This window comes from Hyperolius riggenbachi, chromosome 3 (genome assembly GCF_040937935.1).
Source record: "Hyperolius riggenbachi isolate aHypRig1 chromosome 3, aHypRig1.pri, whole genome shotgun sequence".
NCBI lineage: Eukaryota > Metazoa > Chordata > Amphibia > Anura > Hyperoliidae > Hyperolius > Hyperolius riggenbachi.
In genome coordinates, this window is record NC_090648.1 from 373,196,825 (window position 1) to 373,224,636 (window position 27,812).

Below are 27,812 nucleotides of genomic sequence, written 5' to 3' on the forward strand. Positions count from 1 at the left end.
GAAATCATGCCAGGTCAATCATGACAGGTCAATCTGCTACAGCAACATGTACTATTTCAATGAAGTTAAGAAGAGGGATGACAGCATGGTGTATAATGGTTCAGCTTCCAGGGGCTGGGCTGGGCTAGGGTGGGGAACAAAGTGGTGATTTATTTCATGGAAACATGTCACATTTTTTTTCTTAAAATATGGTGGGCTTGATTCACAAAGCGGTGGCAACCTTGTTAGCATGCCTAAAGACTTTCAGAAAAACAAAAGTTTGCTTTCCTAAAACAGAAAGAATTTGAGATAATTCAGGTTGGAGTGAGCTTGAGATGTCTCCCAGAGCAACACTGCTGAATATATGCAAATTAACCATTGTACCCTTAGAAGCTAAACACACCTCCAGAACCGCTGGAATGCAATGATGTGTCAGCTTGTTAATTTGTACAGAGCCATAATAATCCAACCATTGTAGTCCCTTACACATTCCAATAAGTTCTGGGTCACCATGAGCTTGCTGGTTAGTCTGTGCCTCTCGTATTTACAAGCCCTACTCCATAGAGCCAAATTAATCCATGCCATGCACTGATGAGGATCAAACAATCCGAAACAGTCTGTATGCATGTTGGATTATTATGGCTCTGTACAAATTAACAAGCTGACACATCAGTGCATTCCAGCGGTTCTGGAGGTGTGTTTAGCTTCTAAGGGTACAATGGTTAATTTGCATATATTCAGCAGTGTTGCTCTGGGAGACATCTCAAGCTCACTCCAACCTGAATTATCGCAAATTCTTTCTGTTTTAGGAAAGCAAAATTTTGTTTTTCTTAACATCTTAGTAAGGGGGCTTTTAGGACCATTGTAGTCCCTTACACACTCCAATGAGTTCTGGGTCACCATGAGCTTGCTGGTTAGTCTGTGCCTCTAAAGACTTTCACAATTAGATTGTGCGCAAAGTCCTCAGTTTAGACGTGAAGAGGGGCTTTTCACAAGCGGCGTGCTAACAGTTAGCACCGCTTTGTGAATCAAGCCCGGTTTGTTTTATTAGGAAAATTGATTTGTAAGATATTGGTGGAAAATACCATTATTAAAGTGTACCAGAGGTGTGCCTCGGCTACAAAAGCACATATGTAACGATTGGGGAATTATTTCCGTGGTCAGCGCACAAGATGCGCTGACACTGCAGAAATCCTCGACAAGCGTATAAAATAACAGAACCCAGCTATGGTGCTATGCACCTGTAGAGGGAAGATCCCACCGGCAGATGGAGCTGTGGAGTGCAGAGGAATAAACCCTCTGCACTGCCACAGATGCTAGATAGGAATTGTACGAGGTGAAGCAATATAGGGCAAGATAGCGCTTGGAAAGAGAGAGAGGGCACAGAGACAGAATGTATGTGTGTCCACCAATCTAGTCGCCACCCGGCGAAAGTGAACACACAACAACAAAAACCAAGTGGGAACGCAATCGCAAGTATGGCGATTGCTAATAGCAAAACCAGACTGAGTAATACAGAGCAAAGGAACAGAATAAAGACAGAACTGATAACAAACAGTAATCCAACACACAGGAGCAGACAGGACTAACTACACACGGTCACCACACATGTTAAGCGCAATAGCGACAAAGCGCGTGCGTGGCACGGTCGCCACACGAGATGCGCAATAGCGACAAAGCGTACCAACCCTGACTAACCAAAGAAACACGAAAACAAAAGAGAACGCGAACGCTTGCTAAACGGTTACCTCACCGAGATGACAGCAAGCGTTCTTTCCAGACAGACAGACAGATGAAGCAACTAGTAGCAACCGCTGCTCTGGCTACACTCCCAGACAGAGTACAGAAGGAACCACCGCCTCTACCACTAGGGCGAATGCGATCCCAACAGACAGAACGATTTCCTGTCGACCGCCGCTGGCGACAAGACAATCACAACAGGTAGACAGTACAAAGCAATACAGGTAACAAACAACCTGACTATGCTAACAGGAATGCTAGGGCATTACCAAGGAACTACTCTAAGATAACAATATTAGCAAACAGTAAGCAAAGGGCTGAGACTCCAGGTAAGTTAGCAGGAACAAACCATCATGACCAGCAAGGAATTCTGGGAGGAAATGGTTTTTATACTGCAAGCCATCAGAGGAAGCAGCTAAGCAATTTGCATGACAAGTGGATGCAAATTCCTCCCCGGAACAGCAACTCTGCAGCTTGCAGAGTGGAGACAGGTCTCTTTTCCAGGGACCTGCAGCACTCAGACCTAACAAATGGTCACAAAGCTGTCTGCCTGTGCAGACAGCAGAGCAGATCATTACAGTACCCTCCCCCCCCCTCTAGGGACGGCTACCAGATGTCCCTCAAAACTGATATTTTCAACAAAAGAGACTAACTGAACACTCATGAAGGTCAGGACAGCCCGACAAGGCCCAATTCCAGAGTCAATCCTCCCGAAACCGAACTCATCGGAAGCAGAAGCTACCGAAACATGCCCATCAGTACTACAAGCCTTAGCGTAACATCCATCAGAACTGCAAGTGCCAGAGAAGAACCCATCGAAACTCTCCGAGCAATACCCACCACCTTCCAGGGACCGTCCAAAAATACCAAACCTCCCACAATACCTATTCGAAGTGTCCCTATCAAGACAGAAGCCACTGTTGATCCCATCCAAGGTACCAAAAAAAATTCTCCCAGAATCTCCCAGAACACTTTGAAGCTCCGTAGAGATCCCAAAAGGCCAGAATGCTCATTAAGCTCACATGGAGAACTATCAAGAACCCCTATGGAACCCATGACAATTCCGGATTTAGGATTACCAGGACAAGCATCAAGATAAGGGCTTTCAGGGACCACTTCTGGGCATGCAGGCAGGCACTATCAGAACATGTCTCCACCAAGGAAGCATCTGAGCATGCTGGTAACCGAGACACACTTGGGCATTCTGACTCACAGAGTGCATCAGGGTACACTAGCACAAGAGAAACCTCAGGACATGTCGAGGAACTGCAAACTACAAACTGACTTGAGCTTAATATGTAATTCTTGTATACAACCAAAAGGCGATTACATATATTCAATCAAGAAAAAGACACCTTATATGGTTTTGAGAATGGCTATCACTGCCACTGAAATCACAAATCATTCAACCGAATGAGTACTGCCACACAATTATTGAAATTATACAATCAAGTTTATTAGGGACATATCCCTTTAAAAACAATTAAAACAGAGATAAATAAAATCCCTCAAAACATTCTGCTTATAAGCACAATACCTTGCGGCATAAGTATATAACACCTATACAAAAATGTGAATGATGCTAGTCAATGCTGTTAAGACCAAATAAAATATGACTGGTGAATCAAGGATTTAAAGTGTCTGCGTGCTTGGTTATGTGTAAAAAAGGCCTAATTGCCAAACAAGGATGTGGGGTTATAATAAGCCTCACAGAGGAGGTAACATAGTGCAAAAGAGACAATAAAGTGCATGGTGCAGTGATCAATCGGGAGGAACACCTGATTCCTCTCCCTGTGTGAAAATAGTGAAGGAAAACCAAGACCAAGGCCTTCCCTCTTCCTTGCTGCAGTCACCACACAGGGTGAGTCTTGGTCTTGGTTTTCCTTCACTATTTTCACACAGGGAGAGAGGAACTGCAAACGTCAGAGTCCGTCATGACAAGACCAAAACCAGGACCGGGCAGAAGATCATCATGAGTAGTGGTCACAAGTACTGGTCTTTCAAAAGAAGACTTGGACTCAGACTCAGAAGTCTCTGTGACTGTAATAGTATCTACCAAAAACTCATTATTGACTATGCATGACTGAAGCTCCACAAGAGCTGCAAAGGTAGTCAGCACAACAGCAATACCCACTGAAGTGGGCAATACCCCAGAAAGGCAGGTACAATCATCCGATAACGGTGTCTCTTTATTGGATTCAATTGGTTGGTGTATGTGCAATCATCCAAAATCATCTGCCACACACAAATCACCGGATCCACAAAACACTCGTCACACACATCAGATTCAATCAAAGTGTACACAGAATCAACACAAGCATTAGGAATCTCTTCGCTTTCTGCGATGTAAAAATCGCAAAATGCCTTCCAATCAATCTCGAACTCCTCAATCAAAGCCCCAATCTCCCACGGAGCAAATGGAGGCTAAAACAACCCTGTATCAAGGTAACACTCATACGGGTTGGTATCAGGAACATGCATAGATTTTCTTACTCCTTTATTATACTGAATGGTTTTGCATGGAAGGGATAGAACAGCTGACTGATTAGCAGATACATACTCATCAAGAATTGGTGGTAAACAAAGCAGTTTAAACCAGTGGGAGAAAAATCAATGTAAGAAACTGATAAGGATTATCATTCCAGGAATTGCTTTTCAAAATCTCATAAGCCCACAAAAACAGATCTTCTTGCAGTAGAGTATAAGCTAATTGGAGAGCCGACGTGGACGGATCAGTAATTTTAAAGGTAGGATTCAGAAAAAATCTTACACATTCAGAAAGGAAGTCCTCTTTGGTTTCAGAGTCTAGTCTTTTAAAGCTCTTAAAGGTATAAGAACCATATTCGACAAAATCGTACAAATCGGAAATTCCCTCTACACTGGGAATTTCGGTTTGGCTGGTCATACTGTAATGATTGGGGAATTATTTCCGTGGTCAGCGCACAAGATGCGCGCTGACACTGCGGAAATCCTCCAAAAGCGTATAAAATAACAGAACCCAGCTATGGTGCTATGCACCTGTAGAGGGAAATTCCTACCGGCAGATGGAGCTGTGGAGTGCAGAGGAATACACCCTCTGCACTGCCACAGATGCCAGATAGGAATTGTACGATGTGAAGCAATATAGGGCGAGATAGCCCTTGGAAAGAGAGAGAGAGCACAGAGACAGAATGTATGTGTGTCCACCAATCTAGTCGCCCCCCGGCGACGGTGAACACACAACAACGAAAACCAAGTGAGAACGCAATCGCAAGAATGGCAATTGCTAATAGCGACACTAAAATGAGTAATACAGAGCAAAGGAACAGAATAAAGACAGAACTGATAAACAGTAATCCAACACACAGGAGAAGACAGGACTAACTACACGCGGTCACCACACGTTAAGCGCAATAGTGACAAAGCGCGTGCGCGGCACGGTCGCCACACGAGAAGCGCAACAGCGACAAAGCGTACCAACCCTGACTAACCAAAAAAACACGAAAACAAAAGAGAACGCGAACGTTTGCTAAATGGTTACCTCACCGAGACGACAGCAAGCGTTCTTTCCAGACAGACAGACAGATGGAGCAACCAGTAGCAACTGCTGCTCTGGCTACACTCCCAGATAGAGTACAGAAGGAACCACCGCCTCTACCGCTAGGGCGAATGCGATCCCAACAGACAGAGATTTCCTGTCCACCGCAGCTGGCTACAAGACAATCGCAAAACAAGTAGACAGTACAAAGCAATACAGGTAACAAACAACCTGACTATGCTAACAGGAATGCTAGGGCACTCCCAAGGAACTACTCTAAGATAGCAATATTAGCAAACAGTAAGCAAAGGGCTGAGACTCCAGGTAAGTTAGCAGGAACAAACCATCATGACCAGCAAAGAATTCTGGGAGGAAATGATTTTTATACTGCAAGCCATCAGAGGAAGCAGCTAAGCAATTTGCATGACAAGTGGATGCAAATTCCTCCCCGGAACAGCAACTCTGCAGCTTGCAGAGTGGAGACAGGTCTGTTTTCCAGGGACCTGCAGCACTCAGACCTAACAAATGGTCAAAAAGCTGTCTGCCTGTGCAGACAGCAGAGCAGATCATTACAACATACTTACCCCAAGAAGAGGGAAGCCTCTAGATCCTATAGAGGCTTCCCACGCTGTCCCCCAGTCCCTGTTGCTGAGCACACACCCCCCCAAGATTCTCAACAAGGGTTGTCAGTAGGAACATCAGGGCCTTGCTTGTCTTCAGGCATAAGCATAGCTGTACTGCGCTTGTATGAGTACAGCCCCTCTAGTGCCAGAAGAGGAGCACAGCCACAATATTAAAGACATTCCTGACACAGCATGTCTAGCAGCAGTTGCTTGCTTTTGCACCCTGCTAGATCAAGATACTGATTGGTTAGATAGCCTAGCCACTAACTTTAATTTGCAGGCCTGCAGCCTAGAGGAATGTCTGACTCTCTGTGAAAAACCAATCAGAGCAATTGATTCCTATTGTCCCTTCAAAAGTATTACTCAATACAAGTTGGTGCTTCCACGGAGATTTGCGTTGCCTGCATGGTTCTTTAGATAACACAACTCGTGCATAATTGCTGTTACTTTTTGTCTCATATTTTCCTTTTTCTTTGGTTCTACTTCTTACATAGATTAAGCAATTGAGGTTTCAATAATTCTCCTTTACTGTACTAGTTATGCATAACTATCATTTGGCTAGGCTCTAATATTTTGTACCGGTGCACAAACTCTTAGCACCTAACCTAATATGGAGCCAGTCGACTTATTAAAAAAAAAAAAAAAGACGTTCCCAGCAAGCAGCAGCAGGAGCAAGGAAGACCTGGGAAGCCTCTATAGCAGGGTTCAACAAACCTGTTCTCAAGGCCCATCAACAGTGCATGCTTTGCAGTAAAGCCCCTAACATTCACAGGCAGGGTAATTGGCGTCTCGGCAGAACTGATGTACTACCTTTGTGGATTTCACAAAAGATGTCGGTAGTACTTGAGGACAGGGTTGGGGAAGCACTGCTCTATAAAACCCAGTGCTTTCCCTCTTCTTAAGTATTTCCTTTTTGATCAAAACTTTAGCTCGGGTTCAATTTAAAGAGACTCTTAAGCCTAGAAAAAAACTCACCTAGGGTTTCTACCAGCTCCCTGCAGCTGTCCCGTGCCCTCGCAGTCATGAACGGATCCTCCTGTCCCCCGCCGCCAGCTACTTTTACTTCGCCGACAGGCCTGGTCACGTTTAGCCTTCTACGCGTTCCCATCTGCAATATCGTCCTGTGCAGGACGCTATTGCGAACGGGAAGGCGTAGAAAGAGATACATGGCCAGGCCTGCACAGGCGCAGTAAGCCTGTCTACCGAAAACTAAAGTAGCTGGTGGCGGGGGACAGGAGGATCCAATCGAGACTGCGAGGGCAACTGACAGCTGAAGGGGGCTGGTAGAAGCCCCAGGTGAGTATAACTGATTTTTTTCCTTATGCTTAAAGAGAAACTCCAACCAAGAATTGAACTTTTTCCCAATCAGTAGCTGATACCCCATTTTACATGAGAAAGACAATGATTTTCACAAACAGACCATCAGGGGGCGCTGTGTGACTGATTTTGTGCTGAAACCCCTCCCACAAGAGGCTCTGAATACCGCGGTACTGCTGGCAAACTGCCACAATGTAACAATGTTCAGAGACAGGAAATAGCTGTTATTAGCTGTCTAACAGACAGAGCAGCTAGAAACAGCTAAATAACCTGCCCACAGTAACAATGTCACCATGTAATAAATGTCAGAATGTGAATCTGGGAGAGGAAAGATTTTACAATGAGCAAACACTGACTAAATCATTTATACATAACTATGGTAAAAAATGAAGCACTTTTTTTACTACATTATTTTCACTGGAGTTCCTCTTTAAGGATCCCTTTAATCCTTGCAGGTAATGGATTGCAGTAGCTTGTAGATCATTAGTTTGCCCAAACTTTTTTTTGTTCAATAAACCTATAAAAGGGGTTTCTGGATTCCACTGTACAATATCCATCCAAGTTCGGGAGGTACTTACTACTCCTCCGGGGCACAAGAGGTGGGGATGAGTCTCTTGTCTTTGACATGCATAAAGGGCATGGCAAGATGGTTAAAGATATATGCCCAGCTGTTTCAGAAAAAGTCCCCATGCCCCACACTGGCTGGACAGCTTAGCCATTCTAGCAATACCAGCCTGTATGAAGAATAAGGGTTAAATGTAGGAATGGTCAATTAATAATTCCAAGTTGAAGCTAGATTATATAAATTTACATGGAAAGTTAAAAATCTTGAAAATAGACCCATCAAACCCCAAGGTGGAAAAATTTAATGACTTAACCACTTGAGGACCACAGTGCTAACCCCCCCCCCCCCCCCAAAAAAAAAAAAGACCAGGCTGTTTTTTCTGTAATTGGCTGCTGCAGCTTTAAGGCCAAGCTGCAGGACCGCACAACACAGCAGACGAGTGACCCCCCCTTTTCCCCCCCACCAAAAGAGCTCTCTGTTGGTGGGGTCTGATCGCCCCCCCCAGTGTTTATTTTTTTTTAAAGTAATATTTATGGTTTTTTTTTTAATTATAATTTTTACTATTTCCTTTTTTTTTTTTCTTTAAATCCTACCACCCCCCAGCTGACCAATCCTGGCGATCGGCTGTCATAGGCTTCTGCCTATGAGAGCCGATCGCTCTCTTGTCCCCCAGGGGGACAGCCATGTCACACGGCTGTCCCCAGTACAGCGCTACTGCCGATTGCAGTGCTGTACATGTAAATAGACATTGATTATGCCGTCTAACAGTCTTCCGAGCAGCGATCGCCGCTCAGAGACTGAAGAGGGGGCGGAGCTCCGCCCCCGAGCAGGAGGCGCGCGAGCATCCTGCGTGCGATCTCCTGCAAACTGCAGCCCCAGGACTTGACGCCAATCGGCGTTAGGCGGTCCTGGGGCGGCCGCCGCGGCCACGCCCATGGGCGTGGAGCGGTCTTAAGGTAGTTAAGATACATACATTTGCATGTAAAATTTGCATAATCCTGCATTAACTCAGAATTATTTACATCTCACAGACCATCTCTAGTTAAAAGAAGCTGGAGGTATGCAGATGTTTAGATTTTTTTTTTTTTTAACCACTTAAGCCCACAGGGTTGATTTTTTTTTACATCAGAGCAACGTTCACCTCCCATTCATTTGCCAATAACTTTATCACTACTCATCACAATGAATTGATCTATATCTTGTTTTTTCCGCCACCAATTAGGCTTTCTTTGGGAGGTACATTTTGCTAAGAGCCACTTTACTGTAAATGCATTTTAACAGGAAGAATAAGAAAAAAACGGAAAAAATTCATTATTTCTCAGTTTTCCGCCATTATAGTTTTAAAATAATACATGCCTCCATAATTAAAACTCACGTATTGTATTTGCCCATATGCCTCGGGTATTACACCGTTAAAATTATGTCCCTATCACAATGTATGGCGACAATATTTTATTTGGAAATAAAGGTGCATTTTTTCAATTTGCGTCCATCACTATTTAGAAGCCCATAATTTATTAAATCATACTGATATACTCCTTTGACATGCATATTTAAAAAGTTCAGACCCATAGGTAACTATTTATGTTTTTTTTTTTTTTATTATTATTGTAATTTTTTTTTTTTTAAATTTAATCTATTTTGGTTCCTGGACGTAGAAAGTACGTCCAGGAACCATGCGCGCTACCGCGGCCGATCGCGCGCGTGCATGCGCACTCCCGGCCGCGGATTCGGTAGCCAGGGAATCAATGTATCGGGCTAGGGTGCCCGATCACTGATTCTTCTCCGCCGCTGAAAAAGCGACAGCTTCTCTCGGAAGCTGCGCCTTTTCTGGCCGTTCCCTCGCCGATGCGTCACTTTAAGCGTGTGTTACGCTTAGAGTGACATCATGTAAACAAACTCATGGCCGCCATCTTGTGGCCAAAAAGTAATACTACAACTGAAAATAAAAATAAATTAGTTTCAAAATTACTTTATTCGTTATCTTTCAGACATATAAAAGAGACAGTACTAGTAACAATGGTTGCAGTAAAATAACAAAATTGCAATTTACAATGGAATGCAATCATATATATATAGTAGGATGGGTTTACTTTGGTATACTGTATAGGCAGAGCCAATATGAGTTAGGAAAGATAACATAAGGTGTGAAAGAAAATTACTTAAAACAGGAAATGGATATAATTTTACAGAAATCTACATACAAAGGGTACACAGTATAATCTATTTAGAAACCTCAGGGGTGGAAGGAATGTTTTGAGTTTACTTTTATTTAAAATTGGGCAAGAGCTTGCCGAATATCAGGGGACGTGACATTAGTTAGCCAGGGTTGCCAGATTTTATCAAAGTGGTGGACTTTATCTGCCAAATTTGCCTTAATTTTTTCATTGAGCATGGTTTCATGCATTTTATCTAGTACGTATCTATACACAAGTTGTTGCTGGCGCCATTGGGATGCTATGTAGGTCTTAGTAGCATTGGCTGCAAATTGTATTAATTTATGATATGCAAAGGGGATATCTTCAGGCTTGTATCCCAAAAGGAAGATTTGTGGGTCTAATTGCAATTGAATCGAAAGAGTTTTGTTTAAAGTGTTTACCAGCTTGGTCCATAAATGCATAACTTTAGGACACGTCCACCAGGTGTGATATGTTGTACCCTGGTCTTAGCAGCCCCGGAAGCATGTTGAAGGGTTATCTGGTGAAATGCTATGTAATTTGGTTGGGACCAAATAACTACGGTGTAATACTCTGAGTGATACTTCCATGTTAGTCACCTGAAGGCTGCCCTTAGACAGGGTATCCATACATTGTGACCATTCCTCCATTTCAATTGTTTTGCCACAATCTTTTTCCCATGCTAACTGGAATGAGAGTTTATCTTGTGAGGGTTGTGAATTGAGGGAGGAATAGAGGGCAGAGCATACCCCTATATAGGGGATCTGATTTGCAGGTGTGTTCCAGATAAGTACTGTTAGTTGTGTGTATAGTGGGGTAATTAGTTCTAGCAAAGTGCAATATTTGAAAGGCTCTAAATATTTCAGTAGGTGGAAACAAAAATTGTGCCCTTGCTACTGACATTGAGGGGATGCGGCCACCTATTACTAAGTTACCCAGTGTTTTGATATTATTTGTGGTCCACCATCTGAAGAGGGGTACACTGTGGCCTCCCGGAAAGTCTGGGTTACCAAATAGTTCAACTAAGTGAGACATTGGAGATTGTAGCTGAAATTTGAAGCGTATTCTCTTCCATAATGTTAGTGTTAGATAAGTGAATGGCGAGGAGGTCTTAACAGGTGAGAAATTTGTAAGAGATGACCATAGGATGCCTTTCCAGCTCAAAGGGTGAACCAGAGCATCTTCTAGTGCAATCCATTTAGGTCTGTTTAGTTCAGCGTAGATCATGGGCAGGAAGGCCAGCTGTGACGCCAAATAATATGTGTATAAGCATGGGACCGACATTCCTCCCTCTTTTTTATGCATCATCATCATTTTACGCTGGATTCTCGGGTGTTTACGGTTCCAAATAAATTGGAAAATGTTTTTTTGTAGCCTTTCTAGCATTCCTTTTGTTAGGAGAACCGGGAGCGTTCTGAATAAGTACATCAATTTTGGTAAGAGGGTCATCTTTACTGCTGTGACTCTACCTGCCCATGAAATTTTATGCCCCATCCATTGTTGCAAGAGATCGTCTAGGTGCTTAAGCATGGGTGCGTAGTTCCAGGAATAGAGTTTATCTGGATCAGAGGAGATCTTCACCCCCAGGTATTTCAAATAGTGTTGTAATGATCGCTGCTGCAGCAGCTATTGCTGGAAGTAGTGCTGCAGCTCAGGCAGTTCTGATCTATTTCCATGCAAGTTGCATAGCTTTGTCTGTCTTTCCCTGCTGTCAGCTTGTGACTGATTATCATTCACCTGTGTGGGAATCTGCATGTCTGCTCCCATTGGATGACCTCAGTATAAAGATCTGCTTCCTGCAGGGTTTCCTTGGGTTTTCATAGCTTCAGCTTAAGCCAGTCTTGCTGTCGCTTTAGGCCCCGATCGTGTTTCTTGTTATAAAGATACTTTGCTGGTCTTTGCATCATATATTGGTTCATTGCCAATATATATGCATACCAGCACGTTTATTATTTTCCTTGTATTTGTGTTACGTTAATACATCAGTGTCGCTGATGTATACGTACACGAACTGTTTATATCCTGTGTGCAGTTAGTCAGCTTCCAGCACGTTTTGGTAGGTTGCGCGTACCGTGACCACCCGTGCTGAGGTAGTTACCCTGCTCCTGGTTCTGTTTGTGGATTGCGTTCATCTCTGCGAAGAGATAGCGAATCCTTCTGAATCCTGTCCTGTTACCGTTTGTGGATTGCGTTCATCTCTGCGAAGAGATAACGAATCCTTCTGAATTCTGTTCTGTTACTGTTTGTGGATTGCGTTCATCTCTGCGAAGAGATAACGAATCCTTCTGAATCCTGTTCTGTTACCGTTTGTGGATTGCGTTCATCTCTGCGAAGAGATAGCGAATCCTTCTGAGTCCTGTCCCCTGTATTACTCCAGTCTTAGTCAGCGTTCCTGCTTATGTCATATATCGGTTCATTGCCGATATATACATATGTTAGTCAGACGTTACAAATAGTTTCATTGATAGCTGTAATTGTAATACGCTAGGAAAACATACTTATTGTATATTTATCTGTGTTACGTTCATGTATCTTAATCCTGCTATTTTCTGACTATCCTGTCCTGTCTTTGTGAGGCACGCCATCGCCGCATCGCATTGGCTGCCTCATTCCAGTCTTTCTGGTTTTGGACGCTTGCTGTCGCTAAGTAGCCGCTGGCTAGCAAGCGTTCATTCTGTCTACCTGTCCTGATCTCCTCAGTTCTGGTTTATGCGCTCAGCGCTACTTTGCGCTGAGACGTTATAACGAAAGCATTGTTTGTGGCTGTCAGATCTGCACCGGCTCTGTGCGCCACAATCTCCTATTGGAGTCAGTCCTCCCCTCCACTATACTAGGGATAGCCTGTTTCCTTGTGCTAGTGTGTGTACCTCCTCCACGCCAGCTCATGCGTTGCATGCTGACTGTGGAGAATACACCACCAAGCCTTACATTATGAAAACCCCATTACCAATCCCCATTGTGGGGGGGATTCCCAGAAAGTATGACACTGTTAATTATGGTTCCTGTTCCTTTAAGAAATTTGAAGAACTTAGCTCTGAAACAGAAAATGAGTTTTTCTCTGAATGTGCCAGGTTCCTGACCAATCCTGATCTCCAAGCGACTCCTGTTTCAACCTGGGCACTCCAACTAAGTTATATTTTGTTTAAAGGGGAATTATTCCAGTGGGCATTTGATGTTCTCAATCATTCCGATTTTAAAGATAGACCGCTGGAATTTCTAGCGTTTGTGATCCATAACTGGTTGCGCATAGATCCATTGCCTTTTCCTCTTAATGAGCTCCTGGCAGCAGGCCAATCAGCTGCTCCTTCAATTGCTTGCAAGAATGAGCAGCAAGCAGAAAGTGTTACTGATAATTTTCCTGCAGCTTTGAATAAATCACCAAAAACCGCAAGGTCAAAGGCAAAACGCAAACGTTCTAAGAAACGTGTCCAATCTGCAGAATCGTTATCCTTAGCGACTGAGACCTATAATGAGAATCTGCCATTAACAGATAATGAAATGCAATTCTCTTTCAGGGGAGTTAAATGGACTTATGAAACTACTAATGAACTTTCCTCCCTGGCTAGGGAAAATAAAGATTTTTGTTTAAAAGAATTATCTGAGTATGATTATGATGATATATTACAGAGTATTGAACAAATCAACTTATTTGTGAACCAAGGGAAGTTTGCATACACTACAGTTCAACACTTGCTACAGGTATTGGAGATTCTTAAGAATAAGGAATCTGCCAATCACCTGCTAATTAACCCTATACATGTGCCTGCCACAATCATATCTGCAGACTGTGATCAGCCTAAATGTTTCGCTGTTAAGTATGCATGGGATCCTCCATTCGAGAGGGGAGAGATGGAAGCCCTGGTCTGTGAATGGAAGAATGATTCAAGTTCATTTTGTCAATTTTACAGTGCAAAAAGTGAAATGGTATTGAACGCATGCATTAAGTCAGCCTATAACCTAATAGAGGCTGGTGTGTGTAGGTATGACTGTGTGGCTCCCTTGATTGATGTGTGGGAACTGATTTTGGATGATTTTTATGTGACTCCGAATTCGCAAATTTGGCGTTCTGACCCGCCTGCTTCAGCACCTTTGGCTGATTCAGCAGGTGATTCGGAGCTCTTTTTGTGTGAAATTGAAGTTCCTGCAATTCCACCCTGTACCATGGATAACTCAGTGTTACTTCCCAGTAAAACAGAAGCCACTGATACATTCTTAACCTTGCCCTGCGCAAATTTCTCAGCAGAGAATCCAGAGGTCCTGCTGACTTCCGAGTCCAGCCTAGCCAGTACTCATGACTCTTTGTTTAGTGAAACAGACACCAGAAAAATCTTGCCTGTCTCTGCAAACACTTCTGCAGAAATTACCTGTGTTAATAAAGTTCAACTCCTGTCTGATCCAGCAGATGCCAATAGATGCACTACATCAGTTTCCGAGTCCCAGCAATTCCGTCTAGAAACATCAGAACCCCGGCATCTGAATTTTCCAATTTTACAAATGAATGGTGATTCAGATGCGCAAACATTGTGTCTTGATCTTCCTGTTTCTACACCTCGCTCTAGTTTCATGAATAGCTCAGAGCATCTGCTATGTGAACCTGAAATCGCAGAATTATTACCTTGTTCAGAAAATCTTCCAGTAAATTTGCCCTGTACCATGAATTGTGCAGTAGATCTCTCCAATGAAACTCAGGTCACAGAATCATTATGCTGTCCAGCAGGTGCTTCCATGGTTTTGCCCTGCAATATGGACTGTTCAGTGATCCTGTCCAGTGAAGCTGTGGTCGCAGAGTCTTATGCTTCACCCAGTACTTTGGATATTTCAAACCCTCTAGCAGAAGGGTCTGAGGCACTGCTTACCTCAGTTGGTGTTGCAGTAATATTCACTTGTCTAGCAGCTGTTTTGGAATTACAGTCTGCTCTAATAAAACTTGGTGAATTTCTGCCCAGCAAAGCAGAAGCCATTGAAATATTGTCCTCGTCAGCAATTGTGTTAGATACCTTGCCCTGTACACAGTCTGATTTAACCAATGTTGAGTCCCTCTCCAGTGTTGTAACAGCCGAGGAACTCCAGCCCTGTCCTCTGAATGTTTCAGAAGTCTTGCCCTGTAACATGGATAATTCTGATTCTCTGGTCAAAATAATAGAAATCTCAGAATTTCAGTCCGGTCTGATGTGTGTTCCTGAAACCCAGCCCTGTATCCTGAAAGATTCTGGTTCTCTGGCCGCTGTGGCAGAGGTTCCAGAGTCCCCTTCCTGTCCAGGGAATTCCTCAGTTTTGCCTAGTCCAGTGGGGGCTGCTGCAATGCTGACTTGTTCTGCAGCGCCTCATGAGCTCCAATCCAGTGTATTAGATGAGTCTCTGTCCAGTCCAGAGGTAGTTGTGGAGTCCCTATCTGGTTCAGTGCATACATCAGAAGATTTGTCCTGTCTTGTTAGTGCCCCTGAATCTGATTTGTTACTGACTTTGCTGGAATCAGCGACATCTAAGTCTGATCCTGCATTCTCGTGTAAAAATCCAGTAGTTGCGAAGTCTAGTCATGATGATTTTTTTTTGGCCGGTCCTGGTTTTGGTCCTGTCTTGGCTGACCCTGAGGCTCACAGTTCCTTGACATGCCCAGAGGTTTCTCTTGTGCCAGTGTGCCCAGATGTTCTTTGTGTGCCAGAATGCCCAAGTGTGTTTAAGGTGTTAGCGTGCTCTGATGCTTCCTTAGTGGGAACATGTTCTGATGTTGCCAGTCTGCCTGCATGCCCAGAGATGGTTCTGGTCCCTGAAAGCCCTGATATTGATGTTTGTCCTTGTGGCCCTGACTCGGGAATTGCCCTAGGTTCCATAGGGGTTCTTGATAGTTCTCCATGTGAGCCTAAAGGGCATTCTGACCTATGGGGATCTCTTTGGAGCTTCAAGGTGTTCTGGGAGGTCTCTGAGAAAACTTGTCCTGGTGCCTTGGACTGGTTCAACTGTGGGTTTTGTGTTGGTAAAGACAGTACCGGTGGGCATTGCAAAGGCTTTGGCGTTTCTGAACGGTTCCTGGAAGGCGGTGGGTATCGCTCAGGGAGTTTCGGAGGGCTTTCTTCTGGAAATCATGGTTCTGATGGGTGTCACACTGGGGCTTGTAGTACTGATGGGCATGGTTCTGTAGGTTCTGGTTCTGATGGGTCCAGTCTTGTGGGGACTGATTCTGGAATTCGGTCTTGCCGGGCTGTCCCGGTCATCATGAATTATCAGTCAGACTGTTTTGTTGGAAATTTCAGTTTTGAAAAGCGTCTGGAATCCACTTTTAAAGGCGGGGGTACTGTAATGATCGCTGCTGCAGCAGCTATTGCTGGAAGTAGTGCTGCAGCTCAGGCAGTTCTGATCTATTTCCATGCAAGTTGCATAGCTTTGTCTGTCTTTCCCTGCTGTCAGCTTGTGACTGATTATCATTCACCTGTGTGGGAATCTGCATGTCTGCTCCCATTGGATGACCTCAGTATAAAGATCTGCTTCCTGCAGGGTTTCCTTGGGTTTTCATAGCTTCAGCTTAAGCCAGTCTTGCTGTCGCTTTAGGCCCCGATCGTGTTTCTTGTTATAAAGATACTTTGCTGGTCTTTGCATCATATATTGGTTCATTGCCAATATATATGCATACCAGCACGTTTATTATTTTCCTTGTATTTGTGTTACGTTAATACATCAGTGTCGCTGATGTATACGTACACGAACTGTTTATATCCTGTGTGCAGTTAGTCAGCTTCCAGCACGTTTTGGTAGGTTGCGCGTACCGTGACCACCCGTGCTGAGGTAGTTACCCTGCTCCTGGTTCTGTTTGTGGATTGCGTTCATCTCTGCGAAGAGATAGCGAATCCTTCTGAATCCTGTCCTGTTACCGTTTGTGGATTGCGTTCATCTCTGCGAAGAGATAACGAATCCTTCTGAATCCTGTTCTGTTACTGTTTGTGGATTGCGTTCATCTCTGCGAAGAGATAACGAATCCTTCTGAATCCTGTTCTGTTACCGTTTGTGGATTGCGTTCATCTCTGCGAAGAGATAGCGAATCCTTCTGAGTCCTGTCCCCTGTATTACTCCAGTCTTAGTCAGCGTTCCTGCTTATGTCATATATCGGTTCATTGCCGATATATACATATGTTAGTCAGACGTTACAAATAGTTTCATTGATAGCTGTAATTGTAATACGCTAGGAAAACATACTTATTGTATATTTATCTGTGTTACGTTCATGTATCTTAATCCTGCTATTTTCTGACTATCCTGTCCTGTCTTTGTGAGGCACGCCATCGCCGCATCGCATTGGCTGCCTCATTCCAGTCTTTCTGGTTTTGGACGCTTGCTGTCGCTAAGTAGCCGCTGGCTAGCAAGCGTTCATTCTGTCTACCTGTCCTGATCTCCTCAGTTCTGGTTTATGCGCTCAGCGCTACTTTGCGCTGAGACGTTATAACGAAAGCATTGTTTGTGGCTGTCAGATCTGCACCGGCTCTGTGCGCCACAATCTCCTATTGGAGTCAGTCCTCCCCTCTACTATACTAGGGATAGCCTGTTTCCTTGTGCTAGTGTGTGTACCTCCTCCACGCCAGCTCATGCGTTGCATGCTGACTGTGGAGAATACACCACCAAGCCTTACAAGTGTGGTTGGTATCTAAACTTAAAAATACCAGAGATATATTCGCCCATACCCCTTGGGAAATTACTAAAAAGGGCTTCTGACTTGTTGTAGTTAAGTTTTAGACCCGAAATGGATTCAAAGCATTTTAGTTCCTTTAGTAAGTTGGGGAGAGTAGTGGTGGGGTTAGTTACGGTTAATAGTACGTTGTCAGCAAACAACGAAAGTTTAAACTCTTGTGTTCGAATTTTATATCCCTGTATGTTAATATTAGCTCTAATAGCGCTGGCCAGTGGGTCCATCATGATGGCAAAGATAGCCGGTGAGAGGGGGCAGCCTTGACGAGTTCCCCGTTGTATTTTGATGGGTTGAACAGTGGGGGCTGGAAGTTTTAGAGAGGCAGAAAGGAAGGAATACAGTTGGTGAATTATGTGCATTAGCTCCCCAGAGATACCGATATGTCCAAGAACTTGGAACATATAATTCCACGAGATGGTGTCGAAGGCCTTTTCAATGTCCAAGGCCAACGACACCACCTGTGCTCCAGACATCTTGGCATGTTGAAAAATATTTATGATCCCTCTAATATTGTCAGGGGCTTGACGATAAGGGATAAAACCGATTATGTTTATTCTAGAGGCCATGATTCCTGTTAGGATCTTATAGTCTATATTTAATAGAGCTATTGGGCAGTGGTTTTTAGGTTGCAACAGGTCTCTATCAGGTTTGGGGCAAATAGTTAGATGAGCCTCTAGGAATTCCTGATGTTGTAGTGGGTTCTTGCGTAGGTGGTTGTAGCAGTTAGTGAGATGGGGTAGAATTTGTGGTAGGAATTTTTTGTAATATAATGAACTTAAACCATCGGGGCCAGGAGCTTTATGGAGTTTTAGCTTTTTAATTGTCTGTGCTATTTCTATAGAGGAGAATTCTTCATTTAGTTTTTTGGCTATTTCTGGTTTTAATTTGGGGAGTCCAAGGGGTTTAAGGTACTCTTCAATCGGGACTTGTGGAGATTGGGGGGGGGGGGGGGGGGGGCGCTGCGAGTAGAGATCAGAGTAGTATTTAAAATACATTATAAATTTTTTCAGGGTTACTAGTGATTCGACCAGAAGCCTCTCTAATTTTGGTAATTACATTCATTTTGCGCTGGTTCCTAAGTTTTGCTGCTAGCCAGGCATCCGGTTTATTCATATATCTATAGTATCTAGCTTTGGTCATTCTTAGGGCTTTTTCTGTGGAACGGGCTAGTAGGATATCGAGGTGCTGTTTTGTATCACGGATCTGTTTAAGTAGGTACATGGAGGGGTCCAGGGCATGTATATTTTGTAGGCGACAGAGTCTATACTGTAGGTTTGGCAGCTCAGATTTAAATGTTTTGTTTCTATGTGAGGCTAGTTTTATCAGTTGTCCTCTTATGACTGCCTTGTGGGCAACCATAAGGTGGTTGGCGAGATCTCCTCTGATTCGTTTTCCTGAAAATATAGAGTCAGGTGTTCAGCTATGTGTTTTCTGGAATCCTGGTTTAATATGAGAGATTCGTTCAACCTCCACCATGGGCGAGATAGGGCCTTTATTCTTATGTCAATGCAAAGTAGGAGGGTATCATGGTCAGAAACAGAATTAGGAATGTGGCGTAGGTATTGGAGCTGGGGAACCACTGAGGTAGTGACCAAGAAATAATCAATTTTGGCATAAGTACCATGGGGGCTAGAGTAGTGGGTGTAGCTTTTTTTAGTACCATATAGTTCTCTCCAAGCATCCACCAGGAAGTTTTCTTCCAATGAGGATTGCAGGCGTTCACGTTGTATTTTAGACAATTTATCTGCTGAGGGATGAGATTTGTCCAAATTTTCGTTTAAGGTCAGGTTGAAGTCACCACACCATATGAACATTGTTTCGGGGGGGACCTCTATCTTGGCTGACATTGACATAAAATGTTTGAAGGCCTCATCTGGTGGGGCGTAAGTTTATTAAATATATTTTCTGGTCAAAAAGGGATCCCTTTAGGATTATAAAACTGCCCTCTGGGTCTAGGACCACTGAGCTTGTCTCCCACGGGATGGAATTTTTAACAAGTATGGCCACTCCTCTATGTTTCTTATTGGCGTTTGCCAAAAATACAGTTCTATAATTTTGATGGAGAAATGTAGGATAAGATGTGGAGGAGAAGTGTGTCTCCTGGAGACAGATGATGTCTGCTGAGTACTGTTTGAGGCTCAGGAATAGCTTTCTTCTCTTTGAGGGAGAGTTTAATCCCCGGGCGTTTAGGGATATAATTTTTAAAGTAGTCATAGGAGGTTTTTGGAAAACCTTCTCAAGGTTGCTGAGGTATTCATGAATAGGCGGTACCCTTTAAGCATATATGAACAAAAAAACCAAACTTTAACATTAACATAACGGTCATGTATAACTAGTGCAATAACGTCAGAATACGGGGTTTTATACCCTAGTCTTGTCAGGAGTAGGAGAACGAGACATATAAATAGGACCATGTCTCCCACTGTAAAGCTGACACAGATTGAGGCAACAATAGAAACCTGAGTGGAGCTGGGTCTATAGCTTCTGTTTGTAGTGGGAGGGGTGGGAGGGGAATAGGGAAGGGGAGTTGGGGAGTGGGTAAAGGGGAAAATGGGGAACAGGGGGGAAAAGGAGGGGGGGGGAAGGGGTAGGGGGGGGCAGGTTTAGGCAGGACATTCAGGAGACATACTTTAGTCAGCCACTATTATTGAATAAAGCTATAGAGCCAGAGGATTCAAGTAAAAACCATCAAACATAGCCACGGTGCAACCCCCCCCAACGCCCCCCCCCCCACCCGCAGCACAAGCACATCACGCAACACGATTAGTAGGCATCCCACACATTAAGTAAGGGTTGTGTTAAGCTTGGAGGTGTATTCCCCACAGTCAGCATGCAACACATAAGCTGACGTGAAGGAGGTACACACACTAGCACAAGGAATCAGGATATCCCCAGTTTAGTGGAGGAGAGGACTGACTCCAATAGGAGATTGTGGTGCACAGAGCCGGTGCAGATCCGAACAGCCACAATAAACCAGGACTGAGGAGATCAGGGCAGGTAGACAGAATGAACGCTTGCTTAACTAGCCACTACTTAGTGACAGCAAGCGTCCACAACAAGACAGAATGGAATGAGGCAGCCAATGCGTTTGCAGCGATGGCGTGCCTCACAAAGACAGGACAGGATAGTCAGGAAATAGGAGGATCAAGATAGATGAACGTAACACAGACAAATATACAATAAGTATGTTTTCCTAGCGTATTACAATTACAGCTATCAATGAAACTATTTGTAACGTCTGACTAACATATGTATATATCGGCAATGAACCGATATATGACATAAGCAGGAACACTGACTAGCACTGGAGCAATACAGGGAACAGGACTCAGAAGGATTCGCTATCTCTTCGCAGAGATGAACGCAATCCACAAACAGGAGCAGGATACTAACTCAGCACGGGTGATCACGATACGCGCAAACAACCAAAACGTGCTGGAAGGCTGACTAACTGAACACAGGAAATAAACAGTTCGTGTACGTATATATCAGCGACACTGATGTATCAACGTAACACGAATACAAGGAAAATAACAAAATGTGCAAGTATGCGTATATATTGGCGATGAACCAATATATGACACAAGACAAGCAGAGTAACAACTTCTAGAACAAGAGCAGAACTAGGAGGACTCGCTGACCCCTTCGCAGGAGTCAGCGCAGTCCACACGGACTAGGAACGAGGTGGGGCACGAGCAGAGTAACAGACAGAATCTGAGACTATGGTAGCCCATGAAGCATTGCAGGAAGCAGTTCTTTATACTGAGGTCATCCAATGGGAGCAGACCTGCAGATTCCCACACAAGTGAATGGTAATTAATCACAGGCTGACAGCAGGAAAAGGCAGACAATGATATGCAGCCTGCAGGAAAGGGATTGCCCCTCCATTGCAGCAGACAATGTTTGTTTACACAAAAGCATATTAAACTGTCATTAACGTCAGAGCGACTGCAGATGGAATCAGCAACTAGTTTAAGTGCAAACCAAACTATGCAAGCAAATGCATGTAATGACATCAGAACTGCTTGGGTTGCAATACCACTGCAGCCAGCAGTAAACGCTGCAGAAGCGATCATAACAGTACCCCCCCCCCCCCTTAAACGCGGCCTCTGGACGCCTATAAAAACTGATATATTTCTCCTGAACCACCCAAACCAAAAAATCAGAAGTGGAAAATCCAGCAAACTGATCTGACTGAAAATTCATGAAGGTCGGAACAGCCCGACAAAACCAAATTCCTGAATCAATCTCACCAACACTAGACCAATTGGAACCAGAACCTACCGAACCATGCCCGTCAGCACTACAAGCCTCAGTGTGATACCCATCAGAACCACGACTTCCAGAAAAAAGCCCCCAGAAACTCTCTGAGCGATACCCACCGCCTTCCAGGGACTGTCCAAAAACGCCAAAGCCTTTGCAATGCCCACCGGAACTGTCCTTACCAACACAAAACCCACTGTTGAACCAGTCCAAGGCACCAGGACAAGCTCCCTCAGAGATCTCCCAGAACACTTGGAAGCTCCAAAGAGATCCCCACAGGTCAGAACGCCCCTTAGGCTCACATGGAGAACTATCAAGAACCCCTATGGAACCCAGGGCAACTCCAGAGTCAGGGTCACAAGGACAAACATCAAGATCAGGGCTTTTAGGGACCAGAACCATCTCCGGGCATGCAGGCCAACCGGCAACATCAGAACATGTCTCCACTAGGGAAGCACGTGAGCACGCCAACACAGGCACACTTGGGCACTCTGGCATACGAAGCACATCTGGGCACACCGGCACAAGAGAGACCTCTGGGCATGTCAAGGAACTGCGAACCTCAAAGTCAGTCAAGATAGGACCGAAACCAGGACTGGGCAAAAAAAAATCATCATGACTAGACTTCACAGTTACTGGATTCTCACTAAAAAATGCAGGATCAGACTTAGATGTCTCTGATTCCAGCAAGGTTATTAACAAATCATGTTCAGGGGCATTTACAAGACAGGGCAAATCTTCTGATGTATGCACTGAACTAGACAGGGTTCCCATAGCTTCTTCTGGACTAGACAGAGACTCATCAAATACACTGGATTGGAGCTCATGAAGGGCTGCAAAACAAGTCAGTATTGCAGCAATCCCCACTGAACTAGGCAAAACTGAGAAACTCACTGGACAGGAAGGGGACTCTGGAACTACTGCCACACCGGCCAGAAAACCAGAATTTTCCAGGATACAGGGCTGGGTTTCAGAAACACTCATTAACCCGGACTGAAATTCTGAGATTTCTATTATTTTTTCCAGCGAGTCAGAATTATCCATGTTACAGGGCAATACTTCTGAAACATTCAGAGGACAGGGCTGAAGTTCCCTGACTACTGTGAGATCAGAGAGGGACTCAACATCTTTAGCTAAATCAGACTGTGTACAGGGCAAGGTATCAAAAACGCTTGCTGACAAAGACAATGTTTCAATAGCTTCTGCTTCACTGGGCAGAGAGTCATCAAGTTTTATTAGAGCAGACTGTAATTCCAAAACAGCTGCTAAACAAGTGAATACTACTGCAACACCCACTGAAGTAAGCAGTGCCTCAGACTCCTCTACTAGAGGATCTGAAGTATCCAAAGTACTGGGTGAAGCATAAGACTCTGCGACCACAGCTTCACTGGACAGGATCACTAAACAGGCCATATCGCAGGGCAAAACCATGGAAGCACCTGCTGGACAGCATAATGATTCTGTGACCTGAGCTTCATTGGGAAGATCTACTGCACAATTCATGGTACAGGGCAAATTTACTGGAACATTTTCTGAACAAGGTAATAATTCTACGATTTCAGGTTCACATAGCAGATGCTCTGAGCTATTCACGAAACTAGAGCGAGGTGTAGAGACAGGAAGATCAAGACACAAAGTTTGTGCATCTGAAGCACTATTCAATTGTAAAATTGGGAAATTCAGATGCTGGGGTTCTGAGGTTTCTAGACAGGATTGCTGGGACTCAGAAACTAATGTAGTGCATCTATTGGCATCTGCTGGATCAGACAGGAGTTGAACCTTATTAACACAGGTAAATTCTTTTTTTTTTTCTCAATAAATTTTTATTGAAGTTTTAAAATGCAAATACAATAATCAACTTATGTTGCAATAACGTTTGAAATGTTAACACTTAATGGAGACAAATATTGATAAAGGACGTATTTCGTTAAATCTTGCAGTACATCTTGTGTGTGGCCATTCTACTGGACATACATCTAATTGACTCCGCGACTACAAATTGTTACTGCAACCATACGTAAACCATATCAAACAATTAGATACTTATATGTATCTTTTGAATTTTTGCAGATAACTGACTCATAACTGAGCCATACAACTTAAACATAGAACATAAAGTTTAGAACACAAATTGAGCAAGTCAATTCAAATGAGTGAGTAACCTCATGAGAAGTTGACCAGAGGGAGTCTAGGAACACTTTTTCTTTTTTTTTAACCCTAGAGCTCTGGTCCTAAGAAGTGGCACAACTATCAGAGGGGAGTACAGGGAGGGGGAGAATGAGAGTGAGAAAGCTTACACAGGATCTGATCTTTGGTGTGCAAAATTTTGATATCTTAATGGCTAATTCTGTTTTAGCATCTGTTATAATTTATGTGAACTTTGGGGTCAAAGCATTCCAGTCGTATTGCCATTCGTATAAATGGATATTCTGATTATTACGACTCCTAAGGAGTCTCTCCATTTGTAGATTTGTTTGTAATATATGAATTAGTTGTGAGAAATACGGTCTCTCCTCCTGTTGCCAGTTAGAAATAATTAATGATCGGGCAATACAGCCTATGTGTGTTATTATTAATCTATATTGAGTTGGGAATTGATCTAGGCCAATGGAGAAGAGAGCTAATTTGGGAGAAAGCTCAAATCTATGTCCTATTATTTTTATTATTAGCTGTTTAACCTCCACCCAAAAGGGTTTTATTGTGTCACATTCCCATAAAAGATGAAGTAGGGTGCCAGTTTGTGAGCATTTTCTCCAACATTCTTTTGAAGTGTTGGGAGAGAATCTGGAGAGTTTGAGAGGGGTAAAGTACCATTTAGATAATATTTTCTTGATTAGGTCTACATGGTTGGCACATTTGGAGTATTTTTTGATGTCTCGGAGAGCTTTTTCTATCTCTGTTTCAGAGAAAGAGGTATTTAAATCATATTCCCATACCCTTAAATATTTACTTAACAGAGGGCCTTCTATTTCTGACAGAAGGTTATACCAAAAGGAGATGCCCCCTTTTCTTTGTTTTGGTTTGAATAGGAAGTTCCATATAGAGGAGGGTATTTGTGGCATACATATAGGGTTTTTCTTAATTAGATGAGCTAGTTGTTGGTACCCATAACTATCTGTATCAAGGAGTTTGTACTTCCATTTCAAAAATTCAAAAGTATGTAATCGATTTCCTTCAAATACCTCATTTAACCATACAATATTGGAAGAACACCAGTTAGCACTATGCCAGTGCGGTATAGCTTGTCTTAAGGCGTTAATGGGAATATGCAATGCGGTTAGATCTGTGTTTGTGAGGTTAGATTTGGTGATATGGTTCCAGGCCATGTGAGTGGCGGAAGCTATGGGATGATTAGGAGAGTGTATAGGTAGCTTCAAAAAATTGAGATACAAAATATTACTAGGTGGATACCCAATAAGATCTCTTTCTAGTTGGGCCTATAGTTTACAAGGAGAGTTATCCATCCAATATTGTGACATATCTAACAGAGAAGCTCTATGATAATTTTGCGGGTTTGGTAACCCAAATCCTCCTAATTTGCTTGGGGTGAAAAGTGTCTTGAGGGAAATTCTATGTTTTTTCTTTTTCCATATATATTGTGATATTATTGAGTTAAGGTCAGTAAAAAATCTTTGAGGTAGTGTTATTGGGATGGTTCTAAAATAATATAAAATTTTAGAGAAAAAAAAGACATCTTATATGCAGCAATTTTACCAGAAATTGAAAAGTCATAAGGACTAATTTTTGCAAGATCCGCTTTTACTGATTGTAATAGTTTAGGAAAGTTGGCAGAGTATATTTTGCTGATTGAAGGCGGAACAGTTATCCCCAAATAGTCAATACCCGTTTTAGCCCATGGAAATGGATATTCTTTAGAAATCTGTGTTTTCAATGATTCAGTGATATAGATTCCCATTAGTGTGGATTTGTGTTCGTTTATTTTGTACAGGGAAACTTTTGAAAAATCAGAAAGCGCTGAGTGAACAGCCGACAAAGATCTAGCTGGGTTCGAGATTGTAAGCAATACATCGTCTGCAAAAAGATTAATTTTTGAAGTATGTTTTTTGTAGATAATCCCTTCAATAAGAGGATTGCTGCGTATATACTCTGCCAACGTTTCCATAATCAGAACGAAAATGAGTGGTGAAAGGGGACACCCTTGTCTCGTTGCATTAGATATATTGAACGTTTTTGAAATAAAACCTGAGACATTAACACATGCGGATGGAAATTGATACAAGGCTAAGACTGCTTGAGAGAAGTGGCCATTTATTCCAAATTTATGTAATACTGCCTCTAAGAACCCCCAGTGTACCCTATCGAAGGCCTTCTCTGCATCCAAGGCAAGGAGCAGAGAAGGCCTTCGAGTGGTCTCTATTATGTGAAGTAGGTTAAGAACTCTGCGTGTTCCATCTGCCGCCTGCCTACCCTTAGTAAAGCCTACCTGGTCTAAAGCGATCAGGTTAGGTAAGATATCAAATAACCTGTTTGCCAGAATTTTCGAATATAGTTTAATATCACAATTAAGTAACGATATTGGACGAAAGTTGGAGGGACTCATGGTGTCTTTGCCAGGCTTGGGCAGTACTGTAATTACAGCTTTTGTAAGTTCTTGAGGAATGTTTCCAGTAGTCATAAATGAGTTAAAAATGTTAACCAATTTCGGGGCTAGAATTGGGGCAAATATCTTGTAATACTCATTACTAAAGCCATCCGGTCCAGGAGCTTTATTTGTTTTAGATTTCTGGATGGTATGTAAAACTTCCGAGACAGCTATGGGTGTGTTCAACTGGTTAAACTGTTCATCTGAGATACATGGGAGTTTAAGTTTAGCTAAGAATGAGGAGATTAGTGCCGGGGTGGGTTGAAAAGTATTTGGGTCCTCCCTCAAATTATATAGGGCACTATAGAAATCGCTAAACGCATCAGCGATATTTTGAGGGTTAGTTAATAATGTCTTTTTGAAAGGATGAATATTTTAGATTTAGCTTGTCTAGTTTGTATAATTTTCGCTAAAAGAGGACTCGCTCTATTATTCTGATAGTAATGCGATAATTTAAGTTTGGAAATGCGAAATTCATGCTCCGAAGTTAATGCGATTCTGAGTTTTTGACGTAAATCAAATAGAGTTCTCTGATTAGATAGGGATGGTGATAATTTATGGGTAGATTCTGCTAGCTGGATTTTAGAGAGTATAGAGTCAATTTCAGCTGTTTTTGCTTTCTTGGTTTGGGCTCCTAGTTTTATGAGGTGACCTCTTATTACTGCTTTATGTGTTAACCACACCGTAGTTTCTGTAGTGTCTTTAGCAGGGTTAAGTTCAAAAAATTCTAATATTTGTTCTTTAAGGGATTGTTTATTTTTTTCAGGGAGTAATAGGGAATTATTTAGCTGCCACATAGGTCTACTGCGAAATTGGGGATGGTCCTGGATTAGAAGGCTAGTGGGTGCATGGTCTGACCATGTGATTGAATGTATTTGCGAATCCTTTGTTTTTTGTAGTGTGTGTCTGTCTACTAGAAAAAAATCTATTCGGGAGTAGGTACCATGAACAGAAGAAAAATATGTAAAATCTTTTTCATCGCCATGAGTCGCTCTCCAAGGATCGTACAAATCGAATTTAGTTAATAGAATTGATAATTGTTTGGAGGATTTTGCTCTGGGGTTGGAAGAATCAAGACGGCTATCATATATGATGTTAAAATCACCTCCAATTATTAAGTTAGAGGGAGATAAGTTTTTCACTTTAGATAAGAGTTTTTTCAGGAACTTAAGTTGGCCACTGTTTGGAGCATATACATTGAGGAGGATATAGGTTGATTTATTGATCGTGCACTGAACTATAATGTAATGACCATGAGGATCTTTTTCTACTGCATGAATTGTAACATCTAAATCCTTGTGTAAGGCAATTAACACGCCTCTCTTTTTTTTTTCAAAGTTATTGAATAGGATT